Here is a 17,294-nt window from a genome sequence, read left to right on the forward strand (position 1 = left end):
TCCGCTTTGTCCGGCGTCGGCAGCTCTCGCTGGGCATTGGTCAGCCTGTCTGGGCGCGCCGCTGAAGTTCCATTGAAATGGATGGGCCCAACCAGTGATCGTCCTCGAGATGTCCGCCAATTCTCTCAAGTTGCGGACAGTCAGCGCCTCCACTGTACATGAGTGGTTTTCGAGCGCCGGCAGTGGCGCCATCAATTTGGCCACCATTTCGCGAAATCGAACCATCTAGATATGAGGGCGAGTCAATACCGATTTGGAGGATCATATCTCCATCTGAGATATGGCCGAAGAGACAGAGTGCGGGAGAGGGAAAAGCCTCCTAGGTTCGACACAGATGAATGGCCAGCCGAAACTATGGTGTGTTTGAAAAGGAAGCCCTAGAGCGGTTCAGTTTGCCAGATGATACTCCATATCTGACCAGTCTAGCAGATGACCCTCCGCTACTGTCCGATCTCCCAGGCGACCTTTTTTGTAATCACGGTTCTCAAAGGCTCTCTGCTGGGATCCGGTGTCCACATGGCCCACTTCCTCTGTCCAGTCTCACAGACTCCCCCTCTCCGCTCCTGTCCAGTCTTTCAGATGACCCTGTGCCTCCGTCTAGTCCCTCAGACTGCCTCGCTCCGCTCTCATGTCTCCGCTCGGCCCACACATAGGCGACTCTCAGACGACCCCGTGTCTCCGCTCAGTCCCTCAGACTGCCTCGCTCCGCTCTCGTGTCTCCGCTCGGCCCCACACATAGGCGACTCTCAGACGACCCCGTGCCTCCGCTCAGTCCCTCAGACTGCCTCGCTCCGCTCTCGTGTCTCCGCTCGGCCACACATATAGGCGGCTAACCACCATCAGCTGAAAGACGTACCCGTTTCCTTCGGTTAGGCTGGGGAGCGGTCTGGTGCCAGCAAACCGCAGACGGAGCGACATCCTGACCCCTGACCCCCCACTGGGGTACCTCGAACGATGCCGTGCGAAAACAATGTGGATTCGACGATTTCACTCCCAACTTGCACCTCGTGCATCGAAGGAAATTCCATATAAAGTTATCTCAAGTACGGATGTAAGGATTTCTTGGTTCATTATCTGAGCTTAGTTTCGCTGCGTCTGCGATGGCCATTTCATGTCCCACTGCTGAACGTCTGAGAGTGATGGGCCACGTTTGCAAGTTTCCAGCCATGCCCGGTTATCTTCTTCCGAGTTAATTGTATCACCTTAGTTGGTCAGGTTCTAGCCCCACTGATGTCTCGTAGTTATTCATGTTGTTCCAACTTGTTTTGATCTGCTTTGAGGTGAAACAGCTCATACAGTGCTCGTACGCTGCAAGCCTGCGCACCAGCACGTGTAAGAATAATAAGCGTGTGCTGTTTACCATGCTAGTGATGGGTCCGACAGAGTCCGTGTGTTCAGTACGTCTGGCGCGTGACATAACATTCGATCCCCGGAAACAAATACCACTTCTACACTGGAAGTGGCATGGCCAGTGAGGGTAGGTGAGGCGCCGTCCCCCCGGCGAGGCGGCTCTGACGCGATCATACGGACATTTCAGTCCGTGACGTCCGGCCACATATAGCCATCTGGCATTAGTCCGTACCTTCCGACGTCATGGGTGATCAATACCAGCTCATGGATATGCATACCTGTAGCATGTACACCTGCATTGTCGTTGCTTGTGCCACTCTCTCCTTTTCTCTTCCTCTCCTCTTCCCTTATTTTTTCTCTCTCGCTCTTTTTTTCCCGGACTATATTTCTGTTTGTCTCATTCTCTCACGCCCCAAGCACAAGGCAGACAGACACTGCCTGTAGCAGCTCCGCACGCCGCATGCTGCGCGGACGAGGCGCTGTCTCCCAGACTGGCCGACCGCCGAAAATCGGACTGGGGCCGTCCCACCGCCCGGGCGGCCGGGCCCCGGCAGAATGGCCCGCTCGGCGGCCGAGCTGAACCGAGTCGAGCCGAGCCGAGCCGAGCCGAGCGTGCGATCCATATGGGCGGCAGCGGCTGGCGGTGCCCCGGCCGCCGTTCCCGAGGCCGGCGGACGTCACGCCCCTGTCCGACCCTCACCCGACGAACGTCACGCTCCTGTCCGACTCTCACCCGGCGGACGTCACGTTCCTGTCCGACTCTCACCCGGCGGACGCCACGCCCCTGTCCGACCCTCACCCGGCGGACGTCACGCTCCTGTCCGACTCTCACCCGGCGGACGTCACGCTCCTGTCCGACCCTCACCCGGCGGACGTCACGCTCCTGTCCGACTCTCACCCGGCGGACGTCACGCTCCTGTCCGACCCTCACCCGACGAACGTCACGCTCCTGTCCGACCCTCGCCCGGCGGACGTCACGCTCCTGTCCGACCCTCGCCCGGCGGACGTCACGCTCCTGTCCGACTCTCGCCCGGCGGACGTCACGCTCCTGTCCGACTCCCGGCCGGCGGACGTCACGCTCCTGCCCGACTCCCGGCCGGCGCCGGCGCCCCTCCGCTAATCAGCACGGCGTCCTCGTGCCAGTGGGGCTATGACGGAACGACCCTTCCTGGATGCTGCGACCGCCCCGCACCGCGCGACACTAATCGAACCAATATCGCGACAGATGAGCTGGCGCCGTTGGCCAATAAGGTGCCGCGTCCGGCCACGCTGGGCAGCGAGCCAGCTGACCGGCTGGCCAGTCATGTGACTGGGGCGTTCCGATCCGCCCGGTGGTGTTCGGTGCTGCTCCTTTGCCTCCCGCACAATACACGGAGACGGGGTATGTTGCAGCCACAGAAAGCTGCGTTCCAGTGATATATCGGAGCAATGTGGCCGTTAAAGTTGCCGATGCTTTGCTTCCGGGAGTCAAAAGCTGGGTTTGGGCCAGCCAATGGCGGGTTTTCATTAGCGTGCGCACTTTGACCGATCAACAGAATTCTTTTATGGATGGAAACACGGCCTACACAATGCATGCGTTATACAACACGTTATGTTCTTGATGCAGCAAATGAAACGACGCAAGACTTGTATTCATCTTTTGCCCAGGTGTTGTTTAGGCATTATTGAAATTGGATAGAAAGACGCAATGCTTCAGCAACGGATGACGCACGGATGTGCGCCGCCTCGAGGGGAGGGGGCGGTGAGAAAATTTGTTTGTCCCACTGAATTTGGGACCTGTTTCCGAAATACGGGAGAATGGCATAGGCCAGTGGAGTCTTATCCGGCAGTTCCATTGCGTCCTCGCTACTTACCTTTTGTTCTGTTATCCTAAAAAAGCGCTGACGACAGCACTGGTGCAGGAAGGTATTTGGGAACGCGCAGGGACGCACGCCCCTAAAACACATTTGGAATATAATTTTCACTGGGTTTCTGAGTATCTCTACCGAATGGGGTGTTCCACATTTATATGGGGTGTTGAATCGAATTAGCCATCTTGAAGACCTTTCACTGTTGTTCGCAATCCTCCCCTTCGTAAAATATAAAGCCCATCTAGTTTCTTCGCTGCACGCCCGCGAAATTGGGGACAGGTATATCGGGAAGAGTATTTCAGTCACTTTATCATTTATGACGTCATGATAACGGTATTAAAATCCTGTCATTCCGTGAGTCATGCGGCGATCAATGTCCCAAAAATATATTTGTCGACGCGTCTATACGTGGCATTCGCGACCACGGTTTCTATATATAACGCCCGTCAATTGGCTCTCAATCATTGTTGTTCAAGGCATGATGGCGTAATCAAACCATGACGCATTGAGTAGCATATTTACTGAACAGAGAATTGGGCTGTCTAGAGCAGTCTTTTCTACTGAGCTAATAGTTTAAAGTGAGCTTGTTTCACCATATCTGATGCTTGTTTCAATAGACCAGAACAAGGTCCATGACCCGTAACAAACGCTGCAGTCCTTGCAGTGGCATTGCAACGCGTCCAGTCTTCCAGTCTCATGGCCTCCACTAATACATGCTGCAGTCCTTGCAGTGGTGTTGTAACGCGTCCAGTCTCATGGCCTCCACTAATACATGCTGCAGTCCTTCCAGTGGTGTTGTAACGCACCCAGTCGGCTTGGATCGTAACTGCAGCTAATATGCGGAGCTTTGAGGAAGTAGGTACCATGTTTTGCATTTTTAACACCAGTTGTGCATGGCTATTGATGGTGTCTGAGAGCTAGCAAACCGGAAAGTCGTGCTGTGCAGCAAGGGACGAGTGGATTGCTATCCCGGCCCTGCCTTCCCACAAGTAAAGCAATCATAAATCGTGTCCACGCATTAGGGATAATGCATTGGGGAAGCAGAACTGCTCGTGGCGGTTCATAACGTGTGCTACAAAGCCAGCACAGGCCTGTAACTGCTTCGTGTGTTACGAAAGGCGAACTGGAGTTCTTACAATGCGAAGTCCTGCGGAGCAGCGTTCTGTATGTCCCTCCGCATTCTTGCTACCCTAAGTGCAGCAGCGCTATATGAAAAGCCTGGGTAAAACATGGATAGAAATGGAACTAGATGGCTCCTTAGAGTTGCCAAAGTGTGCGGTTTGTTGCAAGCGTTATGGTATTGCTTGATTAATTGCTCTCAGTTTCTACCATGCAACGCTTGTGCATGCTGCAGAATACGCGGTCCACCTTACTGTGAGCCGTTGTACATTCCGTTTCAAATATTCACTTTCTCTTAAGCGACGACAGTATCTCCAGATCTGAATTTAGATAGTATTGTGTCTTGAAGTCTTACCTGACAACAATGATCGTTTGGCGCAAGTCTTGCATGCACAGGATGATAGGTATTGAGGTACTGAGTGTGTGACTTTTTTTTAAAATGCTGCGCCGTGCGAAGTCAACAAACTTTCGGGTAGGATGTACTAACATAGACACAGCCGCGTTCACTGTCTGGTCTCACGACCCAGGGCCATGCAAGGGACCAGAGAGGCCTGTCTCAGGCCGCTAACGGGGCGCAAGGCTAAGCCTAGTCGGGAGCACCTCACCTTGCCCGCTCCTCCGGCCTGGCCACCGCCGGAGCGCTTTCTCCACCCAGACCGAGCTCCGCTCTCAGCCGGAGTGCCTCACCGCGCTGACTCCTCGGCCTGGCCACCGCCGGAGCGCTTTCTCCACCCAGACCGAGCTCCGCTCTCAGCCGGAGTGCCTCACCGCGCTGACTCCCCGGCCTGGCCACCGCCGGAGCGCTTTCTCCACCCAGACCGAGCTCCGCTCTCAGCCGGAGTGCCTCACCGCGCTGACTCCCCGGCCTGGCCACCGCCGGAGCGCTTTCTCCACCCAGACCGAGCTCCGCTCTCAGCCAGAGTGCCTCACCGCGCTGACTCCCCGGCCTGGCCACCGCCGGAGCGCTTTCTCCACCCAGACCGAGCTCCGCTCTCAGACGGAGTGCCTCACCGCGCTGACTCCCCGGCCTGGCCACCGTTGGAGCGCTTTCTCCGCCCAGACCGAGCTCCGCTCTCAGCCGGAGTGCCTCACCGCGCTGACTCCCCGGCCTGGTCACCGTTGGAGCGCTTTCTCCGCCCAGATTGAGCTACATTCTGAGTCGGGAGTGCCTCGGAGGGCCGACTCTTCGGCCCGGGTGCCGCCGGTCCGCCTCAGGGAGTCTCGCTCTGAGTCGGGAGCCGGTCATAGGTGCCTCGCCGGGCCGTCTCCCGGCTCGGGTGCCGCTGGTCCGCCTCAGCGAGTCTCGCTGAGTCGGGAGCCGGTCATAGGTGCCTCGCCGGGCCGTCTCCCGGCTCGGGTGCCGCTGGTCCGCCTCAGCGAGTCTCGCTGAGTCGGGAGCCGGTCAGAGGTGCCTCACCGCGCCGTCTGCTCGGCCCGGACGCCGTAGGACCGAGCCGGCTATTCGTCAGCGCTCGATCGGCGGCCGGTTAACTCGGCCCGGCTGGACCCCGTCCCGGCGCCGGCTGATCAGGCGGAACTGGGCGGCAATAAGCGAGGATTGGCTGGGCATGCGACGCTCGTCTGGCAGGTCGTCTCTGGCAGGCGAGATGGCACGGGTGGCGGGGAGGCGCACCGAACGACCACCTCCGACTCCGCCTGAACGCGTCCGCCGCCGACCGCCGCTTAGCTGAGGAGACCGAAGAGCGTTGAAGTGAAATGACATGAATGAAGCTTAGTTCATGTAAGATATGAGAGGCATGAAGTAATTGGTGTTATTTCTGCCATTGGTGGAGAACTTAAATTTAACGTTTCAACGTTTGTTTAGCTTTGTTATGTGAGTACTGGTTGTGGGTCATCTGTCAGCAACTTATAATGAAACGTTTGTTGGTAAACCAGGCAGTCTAAATCCCACCGCCGTACATCCGCGGCAGTGCTGATGCTTGGAATAGATCCTGATCTCATCATCTGACGGGGCTGAACGAAATTCAGAAACGTATGGGTTGCGTGTTGCAACAGGCATGGGAAGGTTAACTGGACGTTGGTCAGGCACCGCGCGCCTTTTTTGTATTTGTCGGTTAGTTTGATGGCTTCCCAGTAAGTGCAGTTGATTTAAACTCTTGTTATCGCTTTACAGTATGACCCATGGCCGACATTCGTGGCATAAACCACCATAACCACAGGACGAAAGGTGCGCAGGTTTCATTCTCGATGCAATTTTCTGCTCCAACTAAGAGCGGAATTTACGAGGAGCGAGGATTTGAGAGTTCAAAGCAAAGACTGGGTGCCGTAACACTACAACTTTTTAACCGCGTTTGGTTCTCTGGTTAACAAGGCACCGCGAGATATTGATAAAGCTAAGACAATATTCCGTATTAGGCTTTCTTTTTTCTTATTATATGGGTTTGCACTCCCTGGTAAACATGTCTTTTGCATGCACATGTTACTTGTTGCTGGACAGGCCATGACCGAAACGATCAGCAGGCTGAACGGAAGGATAGCGCTTAACTTGTTGCAAGGGCTTACCCATCGGTGTGTAGTGAGCAGACCGCTTTAAACCACTTGAATGGCAACGGTGGACATCATCAACTTGTTTTCACAGCAGAAATCCAGCATGCTTGCCTGGTTTTGCGAACATGGGCCAATTGCGCAGGAGCTTGTGGTTGGCGGCAATTTGGATACCGCACTCTCTTTGGTTGAAATTACAAGTAGTAAAGATTGACTGATATGGCATAGCAAAGCTGTCATATCTTCTGCGACGGTGGCATGTGTTTTTGAATTCGTTGGCAAAAAAAAAAACAAAACAAGACGACCAACGGTATAGAATGCTCGAGCCGCATTAACACGCGCTCGGGGTCAATTTGATCCCCGAAGGTTTTTCCGGAATGATCTCCTAACGTCGCGACGGAGCCGCGCCAAATTTCGCATAGCTGTAGGCAATTGAATAGCAAATCGTTTTGTGTTAGAAATTTGGATGTACCTTTTGAGGTCACTAACGTACGGCAGGTCAAAGTCAGCCCGTGGTTTCAGCGGATACGTTTTCAAGGGAATCGTTCAGTGTGATGCAACAACGGAATGCTAGACGAAGCAAGCCATACATCTATGTAATAGTTTGCTAGGCAATACAACTGAAGTAACACATTTCATTGGCGTAGGTATAAAGGTACCGACAAAGTCAAGACCAACCCGTTGTATAACTATAGAGCTTGCCGCATGGGGTAGCTTCTGGTGCTCATTTTGAATTTATTGATAACAGGAGCCGCACCAAACATCGTCCATGGACTTCCCAAAGGTAAAAACAGGCCACTGACCTAAAATGGCGTAGGTCAACATTTCGTTTTCAAAAACATATTGCCTTCAGTAACCCTTGACGCTTATTCAGATGCAAAAATCAAAACAGTCTTGCATGATTCTTGTCATCATAACCTCCGAAAGGTCACACAAGGTCGCTAACCTTAAATAAGCACCAGTGATCTTTTGCTTAAAACAGGTATCTAAGTACATGTTGGTTGCATGAGAGGTTCTGAGGTCACTTTCGACACCAATCTGAAGTTTTACCTTGGTTGACCCTAGTTGACCCGCAACCTAAGAACCTCAAATTTTGACACAAGTAAGCTCACGTACAGGCCAATATACGTCGTGAAGTCACACGGGGCACAGGCCAACACCCCCTGAATAACACACCCACCATGCCAATACACCCAACACACGCTGTGACAGCTCGGTTCACTCTCCGACTACCCGAAAGTTCTCCGACAGCTCAGCTCACCTCTGACAGCTCGGATCACTCCCCGACTGCCCGGACGTTCTCCGATAGCTCAGCTCACCTCTGACAGCTTGGATCACTCTCCGACTGCCCGGACGTTCTCCGATAGCTCAGTTCATCTCTGACAGCTTGGATCACTCCCCGACTGCCCGGACGTTTTCCGACAACTCAGCTCACCTCTGACAGCTCGGATCACTCCCTGACTGCCCGGACGTTCTCCGATAGCTCAGTTCACCTCTGACAGCTTGGATCACTCCCCGACTGCGCGGACGTTCTCCGATAGGTCAGTTCACCTCTGACAGCTTGGATCACTCCCCGACTGCCCGGACGTTCTCCGACAGCTCAGCCCACCTCTGACAGCTCGGATCACTCCCTGACTGCCCGGACGTTCTCCGATAGCTCAGTTCACCTCTGACAGCTCGGATCACACCCCGACTGCCCGGACGTTCTACGACAGCTCAGCTCACCTCTGACAGCTCGGATCACTCTTCGGATCTCGGATCACCCTCCGACAGCCCGCAAGTCGGCGGCCACCGCCGTGATCAATACCGAGGCCCAGTCGACCTCCTGAAGTTTCAGCTGTCGACAGCACAAAAAGGTCGGCCTTGGCCATCCCCCGTGCGCTTCGGGGCGGTCGCAGCCGGCGAGTTGGCTTGTGTTAGAGCGGGGCGCAGGCGGTCCGTCACCGCTGAGCTGCGTCCATGGCCGCTGGGTCGGCTTGCACTAGAGCGGTATTCGTGGTGGCGCGGCGGCGTGCTCCGCCGGACGGCGTCGGGTCTCCTCATCGGATCGGATGGCGTTACAGGGATCTGTTCCTCGATCAGCCGGACATGAGATGATAATCTGCCAGCTGCCACAAATTGATCGGCAAACACGCAGGATGATCGCCTTCTGAGTGTGTCGATCATGTCCGTCGTGACAGATAGACACGTAAGGTAATTCGTGCCTACATTATTATTGAGCGGGTTATTCGTGGTTCAGCAAAACCTACCCATACAATAAGCGGCCGGCATAGAACTGCGGCGCATCAAACCACGCACGGTCTGCTAGTGCTTGAAAAAAATAACACTTACAGAGCACGACTTGAGTATAAATTATTCCGTACAAGGGCCGCAAAGGCATTGGAAAACGTTCCTTGATAGATAGAGCACAGAAGATGCTTGCAAAAATAGAGTTCAGAGATGATCAGTGAAGAGCATCAATGTTTAAGGTCATCTGTTTTTTGTGTATAGAGGGAAAACCAGCGGAACAGAAAAGGACAGCGTGTGTTATTCAAACTTTCTTTTCTCTTCTGAAATGATGTCGCTTAGTGACGACGGCTAGATGCATGGAATTGTTTTGGAATGCTATTTGTCACTTGATATTTGCATTCACGACAAGGAAATCGTTGCATTAAACGGGAAAACTAGAAATGATTTTCTGATATTTTTAGTAATCTAATTTTCACGCTGGAAATTGCATCCGATAAGCTAGGTTCTCCTTTGAGTAGGATCGCATTAGCGCAGGCATAATCTATCATCCTGTCAAGGGGAGTTTAAGGCCAGTGAAATGTTCGCTCGGGACGTCGACTGACGGCAGCCTGGCCGTCTGGCGCTGACCGGAGCTGCTTCAATCAGACTGAAATGAGGCCTGTGAGGCCCCCGGGATGTTTTCATATGCGGCCGACGAAAAGCGGTTGAAGAAATTGTCTCCAAACACTAGGGTAAGATTGTTGTGGAACACGCTGTAGAAGGCTCGCAGGCTGACAAGAAACTTGCTCGAAATGGCCGCAGCTGTGTCTCGCAAAGAAAGTTTGTCGCTCCGACCTTGGGCTTGCGATACCAATGTCGTTTGAAGTCCACCTAAAGTCGTCGGCGTAGGAACCAGGGTTTGAGGCGCCCCTCTCCCTTGTTTTTTGTTGTTGCATGTGAGATATAAAAATTGTAACTAAAAAGAAAGTTGTTGTCTCCCCCCCCCCCTGTTTTGAGGACGTTTAAATACTCTCACTAAAGTTGCGCATCGATGCAACGTTTTTGTTCCCTTAATGTGACCATTTAACGCTAACTTATCAGCGGTAAGTCACCGTCACAAGTGTAAAATTACCATGCACCAGTACATGTCATCCTAGATGTTTTGGTGACAATAGACACGGCCGATGCTCGCGGATCGACAACAAAACATCTGCTAACGTCAGTAGTTTTTTATTTGAAATGAAGTCGGTCGGGCATACGAAGTCGAAATCAGTACAAGGATTCAACTTATCAGATAAAGTTCAGTCGGTGTTGTTCTATGCCTGCCGGCCACGCTTATTTCTCGTCAATAATGAATAATTTCTCATTTGAGAGGTCGCACGAGTGTTCGGGACCGGTAGTTGGCCCAAGTCGAGATAAACGCAGGCGGCGGTTCTGTGACGTCGTCATGCGAGTTGTCCCCTTTCTGATCACCGCCGCTCCACCTCAGTCAGGCAGCGGAACGCACCATTCGTCGGGTCCACTGATCACCGCCACTCCACCTCAGTGAGGCAGCGGACCACACTATCCGTCGGGCCCACTGATCACCGCCGCTCCACCTCAGTCAGGCAGCGGACCACACTATCCGTCGGGTCCACTGATCACCGCCGCCCCACCTCAGTCAGGTAGCGGACCACACTATCCGTCGGGCCCACTGATCACCGCCACTCCACCTCAGCCAGGCAGCGGACCACACTATCCGTCGGGCCCAGTGACTGCCGCTCCACCTCAGTCAGGCAGCGGAACGCACCATCCGTCGGGCCCAATGACTGCCGCTCCACCCCAGTCAGGCAGCGGAACGCACCATCCGTCGGGCCCAGTGACCGCCGCTCCACCCCAGTCAGGCAGCAGAATGCACCATCCGTCGGGCCCAGTGACTGCCGCTCCACCCCAGTCAGGCAGCGGAACGCACCATCCGTCGGGCCCAGTGACTGCCGCTGCAAATGCCGTTGGCTGCATACGATCAGTGCCGTGAGCAAAGAGGTTGTCGGTGTCGTTTTTCTGGAGAAATGGGCTGGACGTAGAAGATCCGCTTTACGCTGAAATAAATATGGAACCACTAGATGCAGCTCGTTTGTCGCGGGACAGCCCCGTCAGACGCGGTGGAGGTTGAGAATTTGATGTCATGTCGTCATGCGTTCGTCGTCATAGCTATCATTAAAGGGAATGTTCCATATTTGAAGGCTGAAGTAAACATCAGATATGATTAAATTAGCTCACTCATGACTATTGGTACACCTTTTAGTGGAAGATGATGCTCTAGGCAAGATAATTTATCTGTTTAGTAAATATGTCTTCAGTGCGTCATTGTTTGGTTGCATCATCATACCTTGCATAACATTGATTGAGAGCCAATGGATGACCGTTATATCAGGAGACCGTGCTCACGAACAACAAATGTGAAGGACCCAACAATTCTGTTTTTATTGGCTTTGATCACCGCATGGCCATTGGTAAGGCAGGAATTAAATGACGTTGTTATGACGTAATGGATACCTGAGTGACCTTGCAGTGGCCTCTCCGAAATAGTCTGCACATCTTCGTGGGCGTCTAGCTAAAAAACTAAAAGGGTTCAGTTCTTAAGAAGAGCAGGGCTTTGAGCTGCATCGAATGATCTTCAAGGAGGCTTTTCCAGTTCAGACCCCCACACAAATGTGGAACTCTCCGTTTAGAAGCACTTCGACCGTAACTATGTCATAAGTGAATTGAACAATTACCGGCCCTTGGCACCGGATGTCTGCGCGGAGTGGCAGCTCTCATGTATTTGAAGTCATTATCTTCGGCCTGGGCCTGTCTGGCAGCTTCTTGCCTGTAAACCAGTTCGGGAGACCTTTTTGCCGCTTCCCGTTGATGTCGGGCCGCGACCGCTGCGTCGCGATGCGCGAACCGCTAACCGGGCAGCCTGTCGGATAGGCTGCGCCGGAATCCGCCGAGCGCTGCGGCACAGTCTGATGAATCCTACAATGGAATGTTTCCGTCTTCCGCGCCGTTCCGATGGGCTGCGGCGGCGGACGTGCTGATGGCTGAAGTTTGCAGAGGTGTGACTCAATCGAGTCAGCAACGCCTTCCAGCCGCTAGCAATAAATGCGGAAGCGTCGGTCTATATTCGGGAATGGCAAATCTCTTTCTGATCGGGCGGATATTGATGACGCGCCGTAGCTGCATCAGTCTTTTCAGAATCTCAATCGCAAAGCCCTTAAAAGACGAATAGCCAATTTGTCGCGCTGAAGTTATTTATATCACCATGTAATAAAATTGCCATTGAGCAGATTATGCCCGAACTTGTTTCGATGGTTTTGAAAAATCATCGACGGTCAAGCCTAGCACTGGGCGGTGCTGCGCTTCTCACCAGTAAGCGTGAAGTCAGCAGCGTAGCTCTGGAACGGTGATCCACTCGCTAAGCATGGAGGTAGGCAACCTGGAGAGAATGTGATTGCAATTGAAATGACGTGGTAGGAATTGCGGGATAGGTCGATATGAGTGGAGGTTTTAGAAGAGCGTGTGGATGCGGGAGCAGAGTAAGGAAAGTGAACGACGAGGGGAAAGGCACATAAACTGGAAGAGCGAGCTCATTGTCACGGTTCCCTCACGTTCCGCAGAAGCGTCACAACAGTTAAATATCAGGCATGGGAACCTGGTTTAATAAACTGAAGGGTGTGCCTAGCCCACACAACTCTGAGACATCCGTGCGCAGAGGGCCAGGAGAGTAAGACAAGGATGCCATGGTGTACTGCATTGAAGGAGACGTTACAAAGGCTGTGGGCTCGGCTCCATGACGGATAGACCTCTTTGGAAAGACTTCGCACTCTGACTGATGGACCTTATTGATGGCCTGATATTACAAGCGATGTGATGTATTCCCGTGATACATGTGATGCATGGGTCACGTGACCTAGTAGCTTTTAGCTCTTATTCGCAAAATAATTGCTGAACAATATAACGTTGTGATGGATAGAAAATGTTAAGTGTGGTTCTTTATCTGAATGGAGTATATTCGGGTAGCAATAGTTTGGCATCCGCTAAACGTCCTGCACAGAGGCAGCATCTCAAGCCTTGGATGATTGCTTCATTTCCGCCATGTCTCCACGGCTGCTCACCGCCTTCACCAGGCACCGGCTGCTCTTGTACCCCGGTGACCCGTGGTATACGATCCTGCCGCTAGATATTCAGCGGCAGCGACTTGCCCGAAATATGCGGGATCCAAACGACCGTCCGTGCCGCGCATAATGCCGCGGCCCGGCTTGATTAGAGATGGAGCACGACTCCTGACCGAACAGCCTGCCACCGGCGATTCGCCAGCATCTCATCTGCGCCCTGTCACGGCTAATGTCGTTTCGTGTCCCTTCCGCAGGGCTGACGCACAGCGGCCACCCGTCACGGTGACGGTGACGTCAGACCCGCTGACGTCGTCGGCACCGGGTCACTGGACTCAAGCCAGACTCCACGTCGAGCCGCCGCCTGACCTCCGCTCAGTGCGGCGCCGACGGCGTGACCGGGTCAAACCTAACCTGGCCCAGCTCCGCCCCGGGCCTGTGACGTCAGACCACCATGACGTCAGCGTCTGGCGTCGGCGGCTACGTACAGCGGTGACTGCTGAGACGCGCACGCCAGTGACGTCAGCGGCGCTGCATGTTAGCTCCGCGGCGACCGACAGCGCGGTGCCGGCTATGCCGTGAGCCCACACGTCGTCGGCGGGCATGTTTCGCATGAAGGCGATGCGCTACTACCGGCTATGGATCTACGCGTGCAACTTCGTGCTGCTCGTCTCGGTGCTGCTGTTCGTCGTCGTCGGCAGCTACATCTTCGGCGACGCGCGCATGTCGCTGGTGAGCAGCGTGCGCTACTACCAGCCGACGTTCCTGTACGCCTACGCCGCCACCGTGCTGCAGGGCGGCGTGATACAGGTGATCGGCTGCATCGGAGCGCTGCGCCTCAATGAGCGCCTCCTCAACGTCTACTGGCTGGTGCTGCTGTTTCTGCTGTGCGGTGACGTGCTGGTGGGCACCGTGTGGGTGTTCCGGTTCCAGCGGCTGTGCGCCGCGTTGCCGGGCGAGCTCGGCCAGCGGCTGGCCGGCGAGTACGGCGTGCGGCCCGAGTTCACGGCCGTCTGGGACCACGTGCAGTGGCTGGACCAGTGCTGCGGCCTGCACTCGCCGGCCGACTTCAACGGCTCCGAGTGGCGGCGGCGGCTGGACGCCGGTGACGCGCCCGGCGAGCTGCTGCCCGCCTCCTGCTGCGCCGGCCGTCCGCTTCTGGCGCCGCCGCCGCCGCCACTACCGCAAGCGCAGCCCTACCGCAGTCGCAAGTGGAAGACGCACTTACTTCGGTCCGCGCAAGCCGCCGCCCAGCCTCGAACCACCGACCACGACGCCGGTGCCGCCGTACAACGGCACCTGCTTGGCTGGCGTCGCAGCCTGATGAACCGTACGGCCGAGGGTGCCTGCGGCCGCTGCTCCGCTGGTACAAACAGAGCGCCGACCTGCTCTTCGTGCTCGGCTACTGTGTGATAGCGTTCCTGAAGCTCTGCTTCCTTGGTCTGTTGCGCTGTGAGATCCGCGAGATGATTCAGAAGATTAAGGTGCTGCAGTGCGAGGCGGCCGCCGTCGAGCGGGCGGAGGCGGCCGACGCAGCTGCGCCGCACGTCGCCGCCAACCATGTGACCAAGGACAACAACAACGGTGGCGGCGGCGGCGGCGGCGGCGGTGGAGGCGGCGGCGGTGGCGGCGGAGGGGGCACGGCGGCGGTGGGCGGCGCGGTCGACACACCTCAGCTGCGCCGGCCGCTGCAGGAGGACGCCGGCAACACCTCCGACTCAGAGACCAACAGCCACTGCCCGCTGTTGGGCCGCCCGCGCCGTCCGCACAACGGCAACAACAACAAGCTGGCGGCCAACCGCAACGAGGCGCACGAGCTGCTGGAGCTGCGTCCGCGCCAGCAGACCGACATCTGATAGGGGGCCGCGACGGCTGCCGGCCAGTGCGAGGTGCTGCTTTAGTTGGGCCGGTGCCGGCGGCGGCGGCGGCGGCGGCGAAGCACAGGCGCCACCGCCGGCGCCGGGTATGTTCTGTTGTCCAACCGCCGCCCCGCCGATGTCCACCTGGGGTGCGAGGGTGCCCACATGAACGGCTTCGTGCTGAACTGATCCGGGATGGAAGTCCTAGCCGTGGGTTGGGAACAAATGTGCTCTTTTTCCACATGGATGATTTGCGTCGGTGACAGATGTGACTGTTCCAACTCGATCTATTAGGCTAAACACACTGCAAACAGGGAGCCTCAGACCGGAAGCATTCAATCGAGAATCTTAGTTGGACCGTGTTACAAGTTAAAGCAGATATACCCAAAAAATATTATTTGTACTGGTGGTAGAACTCAGATCATGGGTTTTGAAAGTTATGCGATCAATTAATACGGTTTCGAGTCGGAAAGCAGTTAGACAGATGATAACGTAAATGTCGTGAAATCGCGTCGGAAATATAAATATGTTGGCCTGTGCAAAAGCGATTGATAACTTTACGATTACATTCTTATATGTCACTTCACTTTCATGCGACCGCCTTAAGTGTGGAAACACCAAGTGCCCTTATGCAGACGCAGGTGCAGTCACCATCTGTTTAGGGCCTTCGCATTGGCCACGGGCCCTGAGACGTTCCCGCTCGCCACCCCCTCCCCTAATCGCTTGGGCGGGTCAAAGTGGGCCGCACCCTGGGTGGACAACGCGCGGCGAGACCAGCATCTAGGCCTGGTGAGTAAAGTCTGCCCTCCTGGCACGGCTTGTCAGCTAGCTGAAGTGTGTTGTATTCATTGAGAGACAAGCGACCATCGGAGTCGCAGTGTACATTTTTACAATCGCCCGCTTCCAACTAGCCATGGAGCACTTAGTGTTACATTCTGCTTTGTTGCGTTTTCAGTTACTGGCAGCCGTCTGATTGCGATCAATGTTGACGAAAGTGAGAGAGAAAGAGGCTAGAGTAGATCGAGTCACATGTAGAGAGTGAGTGAGAGAGAACAGACTGTGGAAAATCACACGGTCATCGGGATATAGATCGGCATGGCTGATATCAGATCATCATGCAGATGTAGCATGGTAGTAGCAAAGTGAGTCTACCGGCTGTATGGGAAGACCAAAGGTGATATTCGAAGAGTTGTGCATAATGGCGACCACGCTTGTGAACCAGGGGGCGGGGCGCCGTCCGGACAAAATCCATACCCGCCGGGCGCTGTCAGGACAGCGGCGATTGATCTCGGCCAGTCGAGGAAGCGGCCCGGAGCCAGCTGGGGCCGTCCCAGCTGGAGAGGGTCGCCTAGCCGCCGCGGCGGCGAGCTATCGCGACCGCGCAATAGTGCCCGCGGCGGCAGACCTCCGCCCGCGGGCAGACCTCCGCCCGCGGCGGCAGACCTCCGCCCGCGGGCAGACCTCCGCCCGCGGCGGCAGACCTCCGCCCATGGGCAGACCTCCGCCCGCGGTGGCAGACCTCCGCCCATGGGCAGACCTCCGCCCGCGGGCAGACCTCCGCCCGCGGCGGCAGACCTCCGCCCGCGGCGGCAGACCTCCGCCCACGGGCAGGTCGCAGACATTCAATCATAAAAGTAGCAAAGTCTCACAGTCCGTCAAAGCCGGGTTGCGACGCTGTCTTGCGGTGGCGTTTGGGGCTGGTTTGAGCCATCTCCCAGCTCCGCTGACGTGAGGCCAGAAGCCTCATCCCGTCGCCAACAGCGTGTCGAGCCCGCGCGCACGACGTCTCAGCGCTCCGGACGAGCCCCGGCCTCGCCGCGCTGCCAACCACGCTAGTTGTACATACACATCTTGCATAGCTCAAAAGACATCGGTGCCTAATATGCTGTTTGTTTGACTGGACTGTAGAACATGTCCTGCGCTTACGACCGAAGAGTGTGACGCGTTCTGTGGCGGGTGTCCATCGGCGGTTTTGCGCGCGGGCAGTGTCCGATGCGGGTGTCCTCGCGGTCCGCCGACGACGGCCGTCGTGTGTCTAGTCAGATGGCATCGTCGCCTGCTTCCTCCTCCCTGTCCGCGGACTGCGCGTGCCGACTCTGTCGCTGAATACTGACTACACGTGAGTCGCATCTGAATGAGTGCGTCGCACTGTTGAGTGAGTGAGGTCTGGTCTGGTCTGGTCTGGTCTGGTATGGCTGTGGCATATCGGGCGTGGCGTCACCCGCGACTCGCGAGCGGCGGTGCGGGACTGAAGTCGGGCCGGCGGCGGT

The 17,294-nt window shown here is 55.6% G+C and overlaps 1 pseudogene; it reads left to right on the forward strand.

The window, feature by feature from the left end:
* Window positions 1-15,021, forward strand: part of LOC119100244 (leukocyte antigen CD37-like) — a 57,647-nt pseudogene extending 42,626 nt beyond the window's left edge.
* Window positions 15,022-17,294: the final 2,273 nt, after the last annotated feature.

This window comes from Pollicipes pollicipes, unplaced genomic scaffold (genome assembly GCF_011947565.3).
Source record: "Pollicipes pollicipes isolate AB1234 unplaced genomic scaffold, Ppol_2.1 Scaffold_4881;HRSCAF=5763_pilon_pilon_pilon, whole genome shotgun sequence".
Lineage (NCBI taxonomy): Eukaryota > Metazoa > Arthropoda > Thecostraca > Pollicipedomorpha > Pollicipedidae > Pollicipes > Pollicipes pollicipes.